The sequence below is a fragment of the Aquarana catesbeiana genome, linkage group LG05, assembly GCF_042186555.1.
Source record: "Aquarana catesbeiana isolate 2022-GZ linkage group LG05, ASM4218655v1, whole genome shotgun sequence".
Taxonomy (NCBI): Eukaryota; Metazoa; Chordata; class Amphibia; order Anura; family Ranidae; genus Aquarana; species Aquarana catesbeiana.
The window spans coordinates 613,270,119-613,287,303 of record NC_133328.1 but is presented as its reverse complement, the minus strand read 5'-3'; the positions used below and the strand labels follow the sequence as shown (position 1 = coordinate 613,287,303).

The 17,185-nt window shown below is 46.1% G+C and overlaps 1 long non-coding RNA gene across 1 annotated transcript in view; it reads left to right on the top strand.

The window, feature by feature from the left end:
- LOC141146170 (uncharacterized) overlaps positions 1–17,185 on the top strand; it is a 69,582-nt gene that overhangs the window by 370 nt on the left and 52,027 nt on the right. Inside the window, exons 2-3 of the long non-coding RNA XR_012244746.1 lie at positions 679–728; positions 2,660–2,791. This is a non-coding gene — a long non-coding RNA (uncharacterized lncRNA). The remainder of the gene's footprint in view (positions 1–678; positions 729–2,659; positions 2,792–17,185) is intronic.

The following is a 17,185-nucleotide window of genomic DNA, read 5'->3' as shown; positions in this document are numbered from 1 at the left end:
CCTCTAGGCATTGTAGAGACAGTGACCAGTTTATCACTTCCTGTTGCATTTTCAAGAAGGGAAAGTATCCTCAATAAGCAAATATTTCAGGTTTTTATATACAAAGGTAAATATTCAAATTACAAGCCTCATCAACTGTAGCCCATATTACAGGATCACTTATTACTCTCACATTTCCCATGTGTTTATTTTTTGCAGGTATACCAGAGGTTTTGCCCCCCTGTCAGAAACTAGCTCACACATTGTTTAGCGCAATCCATTGGCCTATAGCCCTAAATTGGCGAATCCCCTCAGTTCCTTGGTCGCAAGTTATGCAGCGTATGGAGGCCATAAAACTTATGGAGAGAATACACCATACGGTTATGAATACTATGCATATATTAAATGCACAGTGAATGCATTATTATGCACAGTAAATGGATGACCTGGTCTACTTATTGATGGTCTTCAGTATTACAGGGAATATACCAGTCACTCATGATTATATTTTTTGATCCTTCATGCCTCTATGATAATGTAGTTGTGGTTTTTCGGGATTATGAGGCTAATATAAACTAAATATTGTGTATTTTTTATTTTCTAATGTTTGTTTAATTTTGTCTTTCCTTGTGTGCTTTTATTTTTTCTCTATTCTGTTCATTTACAAGATTGTATGAGGGCCTTGTAAACTGTATACAGATCAGAGACTGTAGACATTTGTAGCCTTTGTATTTTTGGCCTCACTTCATGTAAGTGTTTTTCTCTTTATAATTTCAATAAAAAGCATTTGTAATAGATATTCAAGTTACTTTTCAAGCAACCTTCACATTTAACATGTTTTATGTACCATAATTTGATTATTGTTTTATATATGAGTCTAGCCTCTGGTGCAGCCTTTCTCAACCTTTGTACCACAAAGGAACCACTGAGATAAGATTCTTGGGGAACCCTTGCTAAAACTAATTATTTCGGGTCAACGGAAAAATTTCTCTTACATTGGTAGTCGGTAGGAAGAACCCTACAGTGGTGGTAAGAGTGAAACCCTTACTGACAATTAAAATGATGATTGCTGTCATGCTGCTGGCCTTGCCAAATGGCAATGACCCTTGAACTATGCAAGCATCATCAAATGGGAGGTCAATTAGCCACAGCTTAAGGAACCCCAGGCAACCTCTGGAGGAACCCTAGGGTTCCAAAGAAATCTGGTTGAGAATGGCTGCTCCAGTGGTTATGTGTATTTCATTGCAATTACATGGTCTCGCTGGTCAACAACTGCTGAGATAAAATCTTAGACAATGTCAGAGTCAATTGTTTTTGTTAATTAGAAGAGCAGTAAAATAAAACCCTTGTGTAGCACCATAGAACAGGAAGCAGAGCCTAAATATGTAGTGAGCAATATGGCTGCCCAATGTGCTTAATAATTGCAAATAATACATGGTGTTAAAGGTTTAAATCCATTATTGCACACTGATAAAGTCATTTACTTGAACCCTTTTACTGCTAGGACCATACGTCATACAGACCCGACAACAGCAGCGGGTTTTACACACAGCCACCGGCACTGTGTTTAAATCTGAGAAGCTGACTTCTGGCTGTCAGATGCAAGCAGTTTGATGCCTCTGCTCTCCTCCCCTTCTTGTTACTGACCTGGAGGCGACATGTAAAACGTTACTTCCAGGTCCACCTGTCAGTGTCCCTGGCCAGCATGGCTGGGAAAGAATCAAATGCAGTGCAATCTGTACTGCATTAGGTTCAGTAGAGCACAGGGGAGACAGCCATGGACTTTTAGAACCTGTATGTCTCAATAAAGAGAACCTGTCGCCAAAAAATCATCACATAGGGAACTTTTTGTCCCCTATGTGATGAAAAAAAAAAGTTGAGGAAAAAAAATGTTTTTTTTTTAATTGTAAAATTTAAGTTACACCCAAGCACATAAACCCCCTCCCCAAAAAAAAAACATTTTTTTGAGGCCCACCCCCACATATACCTAAGAACGTAAACATATTGCGTTTGTGTGCCCCAAAATGAACTAGTTTTTACTTTAATTTCTTTTTTACTGAAATTTGGCATTTCCTTGACCTTTGCGTTAGTACAAAATTGAAACTATCATTATTTTGTGTTCAAGACATGTGTGCAAACATGGCTCTGGCACTGAAAGGGCTAAAGTAAAACCTGTCATGGGCATATAATAGGAACTGCCATCATGACTGGGGACCAAGAGATGTCTATGACAGCTTGGTCAACGTGCTGGGAGTGTGCAGTGAGAGTGCTCTCAGCACAGGAACCTTGGAAGTCCTTGGATGCCAGCGTGGGCACCACTCTCTTTGCTGCCACACATATGCGTTACGTGGGTGGCAAGAGGTTAAGTAAAAAAAAAAAAAAAACACAAACCAGAAAACAATGGCCCTAATTATGTGAGATCTTTCTGTGCCCATAACTTTGCTGACTTCCCCCAAATCTTAAAATAAATGCCAGGATTAGTACAATAATGCCAAAGGAAAACACCAAAGAATCTGGCTAATACTTCTTCCTCAAATCTAAATCTGGACAGCGTTGTGTCACAACTCGGAGACCGGCGATGGACTGCATAAAACAAACAGCTTTATGATAAAAAAGGTCATGTGACACATATACTGAGCTGTATCCTCTATTTGTTCCTTTTTGATGTTTCCTCTACCAGTCTAGACCAATAAAACTCAGCTGATCTTAGCTGGCCCAAATACGAAATGACTAAGAACGCTTTGAAGTTATGAATGAAGTGACAAACAAATCTGAAAAGAGCAATGCTGGTTTAAACCCAGACTTCTTTATGGTAAGTCGCAGAATACAATTCATACATTATCAATAGAGAGCAGAAGAGGAAACGAGGTATGATGCCGATCCAACACATAAAAGCTTATAATCTATTAAGGAAATGAAAATAGGTCAAAGGGCATATAAAATGTTGATGATGAAGCCAAGATATACGAAATGCAAGAAACATTATACTATTATTATTTAGGATTTATAGAGCACCAACAGTTTTCATGGCGCTTCACAAAGTGGTGACTGTACAGTTACAATGCAATTCAAGAAAAGAGGGTTCAGAAGGCTCTGATTGTAAAAGCTTACAATCTAAAGGGAAGGGAAGTGACACAAAAAAGGTAATAACTGTGTGGAGATGAGCTGATGGAGAAAGTAAAAGGCCAGTTGTTAGGTAGACGTGAGATAGGCTTCCCTGAAAAAAATAATTTTCATGGATCATCAAAAGGCAGATAACGTAGAACAGTGGTCCAAAACTATGGCCCAGGGGCCGCATGTGGCCCTTTGCTTGCCTTTATGCGGTCCTTGGGGCATGTGATCAGCACAGGGCCAATCCAATCAGCACTGTGCAGACAGGGGTCATGCAGCCTCATAGGACAGTCAGAGGAGAATGAAAACTCCTCCTACAAGCTTTAACCAAACACTGATAGAAGTCACGAGACTGCTATATACTGCTGATGGGAAAAGGTATTTAGCATTCTATATTTACTAAAATAATCACATTTCCATGTTCTGTGTACTGTGGGAGACTAGATATAGTGAATGCAGGCTCCTGGGTTTAGTAACACTTTAAGCTAGTGTGGGGTATTAGCTCGGGGGGCAAAGTCAGTAAACGGCACTTTCTTCAAAATCTGGCGGATGCCAGGTTTATTTGCGGGAGGTTTGGAAAATAAAAACAAACAGTAAATTAAATCCTTGTCGTTCAGCGCTAACTAAACAAATAGTCTCCTCTCTATAAAGTGCGGGCTGGTCCCCGTCATCCACAAAAGATGTAGGAAAAGCAAACCTTTTTAGTCCAACACCCAGGGCTCCTCTCACTCAGGTTCCTTCCTGAGTCTCAAAACCAGAGATCTTTGTTGTGCTCTCTTCCTGGTCATTTAAAGTCCAGCTGAGTGTGGGCTCAAGTGGATCAGAACATCCGGACCAGAACCTAGCATGCCACAGAGGCTGGAAAAACCCGGGCCGGATTCCGGTTCAATCCCTTACAACGGAACGAATGCGAGGTGAAATATAGCGATTATCCACTATATCACCTCGCATACCGTCACACTAGCTATAAACTGAGGATCGTTGGGCATTCTGACACAATCCTTCTTTAAATGCCTGCATTTCCACACTAACCTGAATGTCTAGCTCAGCTCACTTGAACAAATGAAATAACAATATAAATTACAGCGCTAGCAAATACAACATACGTATATACTCGAGTATAAGTCGAATTTTTCAGCCCTTTTTTTTGGGCTGAAAGTGCCCCTCTCGACTTATACTCAAGTCACCACCGCCTGTCTGCATGATCAGTGTGTCATGCAGGCAGACGGCGGTCGGCGTGTGATAATAGAGTTCGGAGGCTATTCCAGCTTTCAAAAGCTGTGCCTCCTGCTCGTCTGTGATAGGCTGAACAGCTGTCAGTGTACAGCCTATCACGGACATTCTCTCATCCTCGTCCATGGTATGAGAATTAGAGAATGTCCGTGATAGGCTGACCGCTGACTGCTGAGTGTTCTGCCTATCACAGACGAGGAGGAGGCGCGGCTTTTGAACATTGGAATGGCCGCCGAACTTTATTATCACACGCCGATCGGAGGATGGAGATCGCCACAGGGAGAATGGAGATTGCCACAGGGAGGCTGCACAGGACACAGGTAGGCTGCACAGGGACACAGGACACATGCACACAGGACACATACACATGTACAGGACACATGTACAGGACACATGCACACAGGACACATGCACACAGGACACATGTACAGGACACAGGACACATGTACAGGATACAGGACACATGTACAGGACACATGCACACAGGAAACATGCACACAGGACACATGTACAGGACACAGGACACATGTACAGGACACAAGACACATGTACAGGACACAGGGATACATACACATGTACAGGACACACGTACAGGACACATACACATGTACAGGACACATACACATGTACAGGACACATACACATGTACAGGATACATGTAGGCTGCACAGGACACAGGGAGGCATGCAGCTGCAGATGGGCATTGTTGACCCTCTGCATTTCTCACCCTTGTCTTATACTCGGGTCAATAAGCTTTTCCCAGTTTTTTTGTGGTAAATTAGGGGCATCGACTTATAATTGGATCGACTTATACTCGAGTATATACGGTAAGTGAAAGTGAAAACAATTCATTAATAATAAAGGTTAAAGTCCATATAAAGTGACTGATGTGCTCCAATCCAACAAAAATGCAAAAGTGCTCCTGAGTTTTCAAGGTGTACCACAACACCCCCTCCTGTGTCCCTACTCACCGAATAGAATGGACCCCCAGCTTTTCAGTCTAGGGGTCTCTTCAGGCTTAATAGTGAAGGCCAGGAATGGCAGCTTTAACTTCAGATCATCATACAAAACTTCTTTGTTATAGATACTCAGCCAGGATAACAGGTACCCAAAATGATAGGAAGGGACTAATAGTGACGTACCGCTTTGTAAGAGTATTTATTGCGCATAAAAATGAGTACCGTATTTATCGGCGTATAACACGCACCCCAATTTAGGAGGGAATTTTAAGGAAAAAAAAACTTTTAGGAGGGAAGTTGAAGGGCAAAAAACTTACATTTAAATGCCCATCATTGCAGCCTTCTCAGTGCAGCCATGTCAGTGCAGCCTTGTCAGTGCAGCCATGTCAGTGCAGCCTTCTCAGTGCAGCCTTCTCAGTGCAGCCATGTCAGTGCAGCCTTGTCAGTGCAGCCTTCCCCAGTGCAGCCTTCCCCAGTGCAGCCTTGCCCCAGTGCACCCTTCGATCCCCTGTCCCTGCCATCCTGGGCTTCAAAATCGTCGACCGCGATTTGAAAATGGCGCCGCCGGCGCCGAAATACACAGAGCCGGTCCTCGGCTCTTCCCGGCGGCTCTTGTTCACTTTCGGCTCCACTCGTAGTCCCGAGCGGAGCTATCCGAACCTAGCCGAGTAGGTTCGGATACCTCCGCTCAGGACTACGAGTGGAGCCGAAAGTGAACGAGAGCCGCCGAGAAGAGCCGAGGACCGGCTCTGTGTATTTCGGCGGCGCCATTTTCAAATCGCGGTCGGCGATTTTGAAGTTGTGACAGCTCGGGATCGCAGGGGATCGGCGTATAACACGCACCTGCGATTTCCCCCTGATTTTAAGGGGAAAAAAGTGCGTGTTATACGCCGATAAATACAGTAATTCCAAGAAGCAGGCATAAAAAACATGGAGCTGAGAGTACAAAAAGGCTGTTCATGGCGTGCATTCCACGATACCGGAAGTGACGTCAATAGGAACCGGAAATTACGTCTACACATTTCACCCTCCCACAGGGCATCATCAAGGACCTTGTTTCCGGTTAGCTAAGCCGTATATACGTATTATATGAATACAACAGCCGGCAGGGGAGATTCCCTAATCCACAAAGTTTAGTGTGGAAAGAGAAATCTAATAGTTATTCTCTGCATGTATAGTTAGCTTTATTATTCTAACAATTCTGAGTACCGTCTCCTTCCTGTCAAGTCTTGTCCAGCAATTTCCGCAGGTACTCATAGATATGAAATTGCAATGGCCAGATTGGGTAATTATGATCTAGTGGTAACGACTTACTGTAGAATCTCTTCAACTATCCCAATAGTTTGGATCTTGATGAAAAAAAAAAAGATATAAATAAATATTTTAACTGTAAATTATTTGCGGTCATTGTAGCGTAAGCATTCTGTAAAGGCAATGGATAAGTTCCAGCTTTACGTGGAAACAACCGGACAATACTATCATTTATGGTTGACTAATTTTAGCTGAGTCCATCTATTTTCTATTTTTTTCAGTCACGTTTCTTGTTATCCGTGTTACAGTTCACAGCTGTGAGAGCCCTCATGTAATCAGTCGGCAACTTCTGAAACTCAAATAAGCAAAGTGTGGCTCAATCATTAACCAAACTTTCTTTTCATGATTTCATTGACGGAGATTAGGTAGGTGAAAATAGAAGGTGTTCCATTATCTGCATAGGATATTAACTCTGTCAGGTGAAAAAAGAATTCATGTGAAAAGACCTGGTGTTAACAGTTCTTTTTTATTTTCAAGCTCTCTTCTCTGTATAGGTTGGGCATAAAGGTTCAAGTGGCCTTCCCAGACACATTATTTTGACATGGACTGCGTCCACCCAACATAGGTGTGTACACTGTGGCGCAGATTCCCCCTGCTGCCCCCCACCCCGCAGCGCTGCCGGCTTCCCTTCCCTCCTCTTCCACTGGCTGCTGCTACAGGCACACAGGGGGATGTTATTTACCAGCCCCTTCCTTTTCTGAATGAACACAGTGAGTGATCTGCTCCTCCTCCCACCCCTACCCCTCTGTGTCTGCCTGCCCACACTCCAATCCCTGGTGTGCTGTGCCTCAGAAAAGGAATGTATGGGTCAGGGGCGGATACGGGAGGGGGGCAACGGGGCAATTGCCACCCCCCAACCCGAGACATTAGATGTGGGTGAGTTAGCGGGCGGCTCCGCAGGCGGGCCGGGCAGCTGAGCGGCTAGGTGGGTGGGTGGGTGAAAGAGCGGACGGGCAGCTGGGCGGGTGAGAGAGCGGGCGGGCCGGGCAGCTGAGCGGCTCAGCGGGCGGGTGAGAGCAGGTGGGCCTGGCAGCTGGGTGGCTCCATGGGTGAGAGGGCGGCTGGCCAATCAGTGAGGCAGCAGGTGGGGGAGCAGAGAGATGGCATCATCTCTCACTGCCCGCCCTGCATCCCTTAAGTTCTGCCCTCACTGTGCAGGCAGCCATGGGCAGCAGAGAGATTATATCATCTCTCTGCTGCCTGACTCTGGGACACAGCAAGAGACAATCCCCACCTTAGCAGGAAAGTGAAATAGCAAGTGACAATCGGCAATGAGTGACAGGTGACGTGGCAAGTGACAGTCTACAACAAGTGGCAGGTGATGTGGCAAGTGACAATCCGCAATGTGTGGCAGGTGACGTGGCAAGTGACAATCCGCAACTTGTGGCAGGTGATGTGGCAAGTGACAATCCGCATCTGCTGGCAGGCGACGTGACAAGTGACAATCAGCAACGTGTGGCAGGCGACGGTGGCAAGTGACAATCCACATCTGGTGGCAAGTGACACACTCGGGGCTCCTACTGATTCTGCATGTGTGGCAATGTGTGGCAGGTGACGTGGCAAGTGACAATCCGCAATGTGTGGCAGGTGACGTGGCAAGTGACATTCCGCAACTTGTGGCAGGTGACATGGCAAGTGACAATCTGCAACGTGTGGCAGGTGACGTGGCAAGTGACAGTCCGCAACTTGTGGCAAGTGACAGTCTGCAACTTGTGGCAGGTGACATGGCAAGTGACAGTCCTCAACTTGTGGCAGGTGATGTTGCAAGTGACAATCCACAACTTGTGGCAGGTGACGTGGCAAGTGACAATCTGAAACGTGTGGCAGGTGACGTGGCAAGTGACAGTCCGCAACTTGTGGCAGGTGACGTGACAAGTGACAATCTGAAACGCGTGGCAGGTGACGTGGCAAGTGACAGTCCGCAACTTGTGGCAGGTGATGTGACAAGTGACAATCAGCAACGTGTGGCAGGCGACGGTGGCAAGTGACAATCCACATCTGGTGGCAAGTGACACACTCGGGGCTCCTACTGATTCTGCATTATGGTGAGTTGAACCATTTCATTTTATATAACAATGTAATAATAGAAATAATGCGCTTCAATCATCCTGACACTATAACAACCATGGTGCCGTGATGATTGAAGCGTTAACATCAGCCATTTCCCCGATAAATTGCCCGCAAAAAAACCTATTTTCTGGCAGTGCCCCTCCCGAGACAAGACTCTGGATCCGCCCCTGGTGTGGGTGGAAATGTGAAGCCCCATAGCCAGCAGATACAGATGAAAGGTGTTGATTCCTAATGAGTGAGCTCACCATCCACTGTCAGTGACTGGAGTTTCCCACCTTCCTCCCTCCCTTATTACTCCTGCCTCTGAGCAAATTATTATTATTATTATACAGGTTTTATATAGCGCCAACAGTTTGCGCAGCGCTTTACAACATGAGTAAGTACACTAAGGCAGCCCTCAAAATTTCCACTCACCTGCTTGCATTAGGCGAGTGGAAATAAGCCAAGGGTGAGTGTGTAACAGGGGGAGACTGGGCCGGTGGGCCGCTCTGATGCCTTGTAAAAAAGGCCAGTTTCAGCCAGGAAACTGCTGGAAGGAGAGCTGGCCGGATCACACAGAGAGAGGATCTCCCGCTGTAACACAGCTTGGATCTGAAATGCCGGCCGCTGTCAAACATAGTCCCGTCTCCTGAACTGGCTCCTATGATAGACAGCACACTGGTCCAATGCTGGTCCAGGAGGCGGGACTTTGTTTAACCTCCCTGGTGGTTTTCCAGAGTGTGGCTCGGGGTTAAATTTCAGCACCATTAGCGGTAACCCCGAGCCACACTCGGGATTGTATTGCAGGATCCTGGTGCGGTATACTTACGTTGTTCCCAGGATCCTGCGATGTCCCCCTGCTGTGTCCTTGGGCTCCATCCTCTGTCTGATGCCTCTGTGTGCCAGGCTCTGTTCCCTGCGAGTGTCGCAACGCACGGGGGCGGAGCCTGGCGGCAAATAAAAAATGGAAAAATCATAATACATACAGTACACTGTACACTGTTCCCTGTGAGCATCGCAACGCACGGGGGCGGAGCCTGGCAGCAAATTAAAAAAATTGAAAAATCATAATACATACGGTACACTGTACACATACAGTACCCTGCATGCAGTTTTATATGATATATACTTTTCTTTCTGCCTGGAAACTGGAGATTGTCCATAGCAACCAAAAAGTGTCCCTTTACATCAAAAGTGGTTTTAGACCAGCTAGAAAACAGTGATAAATTAGAACACTTGCAGAATTGAGCGATAGTGAATTGTGAGGAAATTAATTTTATTATTATTATATTATTCTTTTTTATAATTATTTATATTTATTTATTATATTATAATTTATGATTTTGTGTTTCAAACTGTATCATACCCGGGATATCTACTTGACTCTTGTTTGGACAGATTTAAGTGTGTTATTTCTAAGAATTACAGGCCTACAATATAAAACGCCAAATTTCTATGCAATATAATTGTACTGCTTTGAGACGCAAAAATCTGACATAATCAAACCGCCAGGGAGGCTACCAGCGGCCGGCATTTCAGATCCAAGCTGTGTCACAGCAGGAGATCCTCTCTCTCTGTGATCTGGCTGGGTCTCCTCCCGATTCCTCCCTGTGATCCCCATGCAGTGATAGTCTGCACTGATGGGCACTGATGAGGCTGCACTGATGGGCACTGACTGGCTACACTGATGGGCACTGATAGGCTTCATTGATGGACATTGATAAGCGCTGATGAGGCTGCACGGATGGGCACTGATGAGGCTATAATGATGGGCGCTGATAGGCTGCACTGATAAGGCTGCACTGATGGGCACTGATAAAGCTGCACTGATGGACATTGATAGGCTGCATTGATGGGCACTTATAGGCTGCATTGATGAGACTGCACTGATGGCCACTGATGAGGTAGCACTGATGACCACTGATGAGGCTGCACTGATAAGCTGCACTGATGGGGCTGCACTGATAAAGCAGCACTAATATGCTGCACTGATGGGCACTAATTGGCTGCACTGATGGCCACTGATGAGGCTGCACTGATGGCCACCGATGAGGCAGCACCGATGGGCACTGGTGAGGCGGCAATGATGGGCACTGATAAGCTGCACCGATGGGCACTGATGAGGCTACACTGATAAGGCAGCACTGTTGGGCACTGATATGCTCCACTGATGGGCACTGATAGGCCTAACTGATGGGCACTGATGAGGCTGCACTGATGGGCACAGATAGACTGCACTAATAGGCACTGATAAGGCTGCACTGATGAGCATGCATAGGCTGCACTGATAGGCACTGATATGCTTTATGTTAATATTGTTAAAGTTGCTGATGTTAAGATTCATTTTTGTAACTTTATGCTGCATAAAACATTTAACGATGTCATTTCATGAGATAATTTGCGAGGGCGTGTTTAATGGCGAAATTAGGGGTGGGGCATGGTAGGGGTTGGGTGGAGCAACTGGTGGTGAGTGACTCTTAAGGCCTGGCTAGTAGCTCAAGACTTTAAATTTTGAGCCCTGCAATAAGGTATGGGGGGGGACTCAAATGTAATGGGTGCTCTGTAGCTGATGTAAGTGGGGGCTTTGGTGAGCAGAAACCCCCTTATAGTTTCCCTTTACACCAAAGTCCACAGCTTTGGTTCAGGGCTAGCTTGAAGAAAAGGTGGCAACCCTAACCCCACTGCAAGGGAGGGTTTTTACTGTCCCCAGAGCTTTCATTTAACTTGAACTCCAGAAAAGAAAAACCTAAAAAGCATTGGTTGGAGTTTTTGATTTAAGCAATATTCAGTACTTTAAGGTAGACTGTGCTGGACCACAGAAACATGAAGGGCACATTTTCCTCTTTACATTTACAGGCATACCCCGCTTTAAGTACACTCACTGGTCATACCCACGAGTATGGACATACCCGCGAGTGTATGTAAAGTGCCTCGCAAGTACTGTACAGACATTTTGCAGCCGCAATAGAAGGAGCTGAAGCTCCAAGAGCGTAGCCCGCCCTGTTCCAGCGTGCCCCTGATGCCCCCACTACAGCCCCTGACGCCCCCACTACACCCTAGAAGTGAAAAAAGGTATTGCTTCACTTTAAGTACATTTTCATTTTACATACATACTCTGGTCCCATTGTGCACTTAAAAGTGGGGTATGCCTGTAGTTTACTTTCACTTTCTGCTGTTTTGCTGAATGTTGTGTTGGACTATATCCTCCACTCAGCAGAGGGAGAACAATAGCCAGAAAAGCGATTTGAAGTCCAGGAAGTATGTCATATTCTGTAGCTTATGGACCCTTTGCACTATAATTCCCAAGAGACACTGGGGCAAGGAGGAGGAGTGGAGCTACTTTTCTGAGACAGTTTAGCTAGGCTCTTTCTCTTGGCACTGAGGGAACTGATGAGAGCACATCTGCTGCATACTGACCAAACTGCTGAGAGGCCAGACCAGCTAAGACAACGAGGTAGAGCAGCACAGACTACTGTGATCGCATCTGCACCATTGTTGCAGGAAGACCAGAGCATCCTCTCATCCATTGGCAGCCGTTCATAAGGGGCACAGGGATGCCGCCCTCCTAATCCATGCGCCCGGCTCCTAATCTCTATGCAGGGTACCGGACACATGGATTTCAATGGGGTTTTTTTTTTAAGCACATGATTAGAGCATGAAGCTCTAATTGGCTTAAAAAGGATGGGCTCGGGGCGCAAAGCACTGTGCCCCGAGCCCACCCACTTGTGTGACATTAGCAAAATAATATGTGCTAATGTCTTCCTGCCTCTCCTCCCGGCCAATCAGGAAGTGGGTCCTAATTGGCCGGGAGTCATAAGACACGATTTGCCAGGAGGAGAAGTGACCGCCAGGACTCTGGAGGAGATGTAGGGGGGAAGCCGCTGAAGCCGCGATCTGGATGGGGTAAGTGCGGGGCTGGCAGGCGGCCTGGCGAGCGAAGCAGCGATCGAGCCATGTGATTGATCGAGCAACAGAGGGGGGGAGTGAGGGGGCCAGGTTTGTTTGCTGCCCCCTCAAAAAATTGGAGCACCAGCTGCCACTGTTCTCATCTCTACTTCTCACCGCTGAAACAGCTGAGGCATTCTGCGGAGAGGAGGCACCCCCTTTTTACAGCGAGATTTCACAGCCGCACCACTGATTGGTGAGAGGGCACTGCCCATTGTTCATGCTAGTAGGGACTGAGTTACTTTGCTGCAATTTTACTGCACCTATATTGCATGCTGGTTTATTAAATATTATTATCATTAAGTGCATCAACGCTTCTTAAAGGGCCCCAACTGTAGCTGGCAGAAGAACAGCATAAAAGACTGCCCCTCCCGTAGAAACATCCTGCAAGTCCCCTTTGTTCCTTTCTCCTGTTTTCTTCTTTTATATGCACAGTACACATCCAGTTGTCTAGGCCTAACTTTTAATGTTTCTAAAATGCTTTCTGAAGCTGTCATTCTATAGAGTAGCGTTTATAAGCTAGGATTTAACACAGGGTGACTTTTGCTATGATATAGTGTCCTAAGCTGAATGTCCTTTAAATGCTCAAAAAACATTCCTGATTGTTGTCATCATTCTTTTGGTAGGAGATGACGACAATCACATCATAACATTGTACTGATAGAAATGAAATGATGGTAAACACTCAGCTTCCTGGCAATTGTATAAATCTGAATAGAACTCAAGGCTGTTTGTCCGCAGCACGCAGGAATTCCACGATTATCTCTGTATAAAACCAAAACAAAAAGAGAAAAATATTGACAGCGGTTGGCTCACTTATACTTATTGATGCATTACATAAAAGAACATAAAAACATTCCAGGCTCTCACAGACACAACAAGACTGCACATAAACAATTAGCATCGGAGACAAACATTGTGTTGTCATTGCCAAGTGGAAAACCTTTAAAAGAACGGTACATGGTAACATAGTGCTTGTTTCTATTTGTAGCAATGTAGCTATATATTTAGAACAACTCCAATCTAATAAAAAAATTAAAAAGGGACACTATTGACCAAGGCTTGTTAAGGGTGGGGGCATGCCTGGTGCTACCACTAAGCGAACTAGGCAGCCGCCTAGGGCACAGCCACAGGATGCTGTGGTGGGCTAAGCTCCCCAGATTTCAGTTGTGCCCCCCCAAGCCGGTCTTTCTATAGATGCTGTGCCATGCCGCTGAGTGCCTTCCCCTATCCCCGCACTTACGGCTGGGACAAGGGGAGAGCAACCAGGAGCAGTGAAGTCTGCAACTGAGAAATGACAGTAGAGAGTCAGGAGGTGCAGGCTGTGCTCTCCTCTTCTATCAGTGGAGCGATCCTCCATAAAGCAGATGACACAGGATCGTTCTTGCATCAGCATGTGGAATGGGAGGGATATGTGCTAGAGCTAGGAGGAAGGTTTGGGGAGGGAGAGGGGGTTGGAGGGGATATGTGATAAAAGGAGGGGAGGAGATTTGAGTAAGGTGGGGGAATTTTATGCTGGGAAAAGGTAATTTGGAGGGTTTTAGCTAGAGGATTTTGGGGGAATTTGTCCTAGGTGGGGGAATTGAAGGAAGAGGATTGGTGCTGGGAGGGGGGATTGGAGAAATTTGTTCTAGGAGGGGAGATTGGGGGGAGTTGTGCTATGAGAGGGGATGGGGGGTTGTGCTATAAGAGGGGATGGGGGGGATTTGTTCTAGGAGGGGGGATTGGGGGGGTGGATTTGTGCTAGGAGAGGAGATTGGGAGGGATTTGTGAAAGGAGGGGGGATTGGGGGGGGGGGAATTGTGCTAGGTGTTGGGATTGGAAGGGGTTGTGCTAAGGGGGGGGGGGGTTATGCCAGGAGGGGGGATTTGTGTGGGGAGGAAGCCAGGAAGGATTTGTGCTGGGAAGGGTAATTTGGAGGGGGATGTGCTAGGAAGGGGGATTTGAGCTAGGAAGTGGGATTGGGGGGATTTATGCTGGAAGGGGGGATTGGGGGGGGGGGATTTGTGCTAAGGTGGAAAACGTGAGGGGAAAGAGGATGTGTGCTAGGAGGAGGGAAGTAGAACTAGTGAAGTTTTATTAATTTTTTTTTTTGGGGGGGGGCAAGTAGCTGGTCTTGCCTAGGGCGTAAAATAGTCTAGCCCCGGCCCTGGGTGGGGGGGCGAGGCAGTGCCAATTCTGCTAAGGCTAATATACAGAAGGTCTGATGCATACAATTTTTAGTGCCAGAGGATTCAGATGCCTGAATGCAGTCAGATTGTATCTGATTTCATTGGCCACCTTAAGGGATATCTAAACCTCAAAACAAAATAATAATTTATTGCCTTCTCACAACAAACTGCTTCTGAGCCCCACAGCAGCCTACCCCTGAGCCCTAGGATGACTTACTCCTGAACCTACAATGACCTGCTCCTGAACCAACATGCAACGACCTGCTCCTGAATCCCACAACAACCTGTTCTTGGGCCCGACAATGACCTGCTCCTGAACCCCATAACAGCCTGATCCTGAGCCCTATAACAGTCTGCTCCTAGAACCTACAACAACCTGCTTCTGAGCCTCACAACAACCTGTTTCCTGAACCTGCAACAACCTGCTTCTGAGCCCCACAACAACCTGTTTCCTGAACCTGCAACAACCTGCTTCTGAGCCCCACAACAGCCTGCTCCTGAGCCATACAACAACTTGCTTTTGTGAACACACAAAATGTGAAGCACACAAAAATGTGCACATGGTCCACCTCCGAAGAGAAAGAACCCTGGCCCTGATCTTCAAAGGTGCAAGACTCTTGACGGGGACTAGGGTACAAGTGGGCCAATGAGCCCTCAACCAGATGGACCCTATTCTTCATGGGACCAGCAAAGACAACGTCCACCCAAGTACAGTTCCCCATAAACGTTTACTGTACAAAATAAGGTCCGTTGGCATGGACCATAGGGTGAGTACATGGATTGAAAACAAGGGCGAGTTCAGAGGGTGGTGATAAATGGGGAATACTCGGAATAGTCAGGGGTGGGTAGTGGGGTCCCCCAGGGTTCTGTGCTGGGACCAATCCTGTTTAATTTGTTCATAAACAAACTGGAGGATGGGGTAAACAGTTCAATCTCTGTATTAGAGGACGATACTAAGCTATGCAGGGCAATAACTTCTCCGCAGGATGTTGAAACCTTGCAAAAAGATCTGAACAAATTAATGGGGTGGGCAACTACATGGTAAATGAGGTTCAATGTAGAAAAATGTAAAATAATGCATTTAGGTGGCAAAAATATGAATGCAATTTATACACTGGGGGGAGAACCTCTGGGGGAATCTAGGATGGAAAAGGACCTGGGGGTTTTAGTAGATGATAGGCTCAGCAATGGCATGCAATGCCAAGCTGCTGCTAACAAAGCAAACAGAATATTGGCATGCATTAAAAAGGGGATCAACTCCAGAGATAAAATCAATAATCAGCCTCAATAATTCTCCCACTCTACAAGACTCTGGCCGCACCTAGAGTATGCTGTCCAGTTCTGGGCACCAGTCCTCAGGAAGGATGTACTGGAAATGGAGCGAGTACAAAGAAGGGCAACAAAGCTAATAAAGGGTCTGGAGGATCTTAGTTATGAGGAAAGGTTGCAAGCACTGAACTTATTCTCTCTGGAGAAGAGACGCTTGAGAGGGGATATGATTTCAATATACAAATACCGTACTGGTGACCCCACAATAGGGATGAAACTTTTTCGCAGAAGGGAGTTTAACAAGACTCGTGGCCACTCATTAAAATTAGAAGAAAAGAGGTTTAACCTTAAATTACGTAGAGGGTTCTTTAATGTAAGAGCGGCAAGGATGTGGAATTCCTTTCCACAGGCGGTAGTCTCAGTGGGGAGCATCGATAGTTTCAAGAATCTATTGGATAAGCACCTGAATGACCACAACATACAGGGATATACAATGTAATACTGACATATAATCACACACATAGGTTGGACTTGATGGACTTGTGTCTTTTTTTTACCTCACTTACTATGTAAATATGTAACTAGGTGGGGCCTCCTCAAAGGTAGACCCCAAAGGAGGGGGAGAATCTAAACATACTGCCATGTGCCCTCTCCCCGAGATTTTCAGGGCAAGCCAGAGGACCTACACCCTACTATTCAAGTGAGAGTAACGGGCATCATGCTGTGCATAAAAGTTCAGTTAAAGTTAAAAGTACAAAGTGCTTGTAAGTGTTTGGGGATGCAAGATATTGGTGGGCCGGCTGGTATGGAAATGTTTCCGGTCTCAAGCAAATGTCCAACCCAAATGGACAGCTGTGAAAAAAAGCCTGCAAGGGTGCTGTGAGTTAGTTGCCATACAAAAACACTGTGAGCTGTGAGTTGCCCCAAAATTACTTATTCTGGCACCCCTGGACTGCCACTTCAGGGGCACGAGCACCGCTGGCTGTCCTGTAGCTGTGGTTAAATCCTGCCTGCACTCCAACCACCCTTGAAGGTCTGTACCAGTCTTTCTCAACCTCTTTTACATGGAGTAACCATTGGAATAACTTTTCTGTCTCAGGGAACCCCTCACTAATAACTGCTTTATCTACAGCTCATAATACATTAGCTTGATGGTCA